Consider the following 1,070-nt stretch of genomic DNA (forward strand, 5'->3'; position numbering starts at 1 on the left):
ATACACCATACTTTTACTAATCTCACGTGTCCACTCTGAAAATAATTGTAGGCATCTAGACTCTTCCACTGCATCAACTGTCGTCTTGTGTACAGGCCTGGGCGCTCGATATAGTAGCAGAAAATATTGCCATACTCGACAGGTGGCCATTTAGTCATGTCATCTTCAAAGTATTCTCCGTTTTTTTCATCATACGGGTCATCTTTCTCTTCTAAATTAAGCAAATGAAGTTTTTCGAGGTACCTCTTCTTTGCTATCGAGTCTAGATTCTTATAATATTCACTCATTCGGAGTTTTTAGTCGCAGAAAGTAGTCCACAGCATACACTTAAGCCATATCTTTCCCACCAGAAGGTGTGGTTTCAGCCTTCAGGCCTCACTATCAATTAATTATTGCTCATAAAAATTCCTTCACACCTCTCCGTGTAAAAGGTCTATACAAAGTAATGGAGGCTGATAGGTACCCTACTAGGCTTAGCATCAGTTGACAACAGCAAATACATTTTACAACAGGAGGTGAATGAGTAAATTCTCTGCACTACTTATTAACCTCCAAAGGAAACTTGAGTCTCCCTGTCCAGACCCTAGGGAAACTTGGCTGTAAGTTATTTATTTATGAAACTGACATCAAGCAATTAGATTGGTCCGATAGCTGATTGGTATGATTCATAGTAGAAAATTACTGTATGTTATTGTACATGTACATGTATTTAGTAGGTAGAATATTAATAATAATATATTTGATCATTCATTATTAATAGGCAAAGAGCTTAGTATGGGAGCAGTCAGCAGTCATACAGATATTTGTTTCATCTGCTCATCATTACATGACAATAGGGGCTGGATTGGGTGTAGAGATGACTGATCTGATAGAAATGCAAGGAACAGCAAGTACCAAACTTCATTTGGTATTCCAGAGGTGGTTTGATGCTGATAGAGATGTCAATTTGGATACATTACTAAAACTGTGTGATGACTTTCCTGATCAACTGGGCAAAGCAAAACCTAACCTTCTGGCATATGTAAGTAATTTAATACTAATATAACACAATACTTCAAAGGGTCTGTCCC

The sequence above is a fragment of the Amphimedon queenslandica genome, unplaced genomic scaffold, assembly GCF_000090795.2.
Source record: "Amphimedon queenslandica unplaced genomic scaffold, v1.1 AMPQUscaffold_13319, whole genome shotgun sequence".
NCBI classification, from domain to species: Eukaryota; Metazoa; Porifera; class Demospongiae; order Haplosclerida; family Niphatidae; genus Amphimedon; species Amphimedon queenslandica.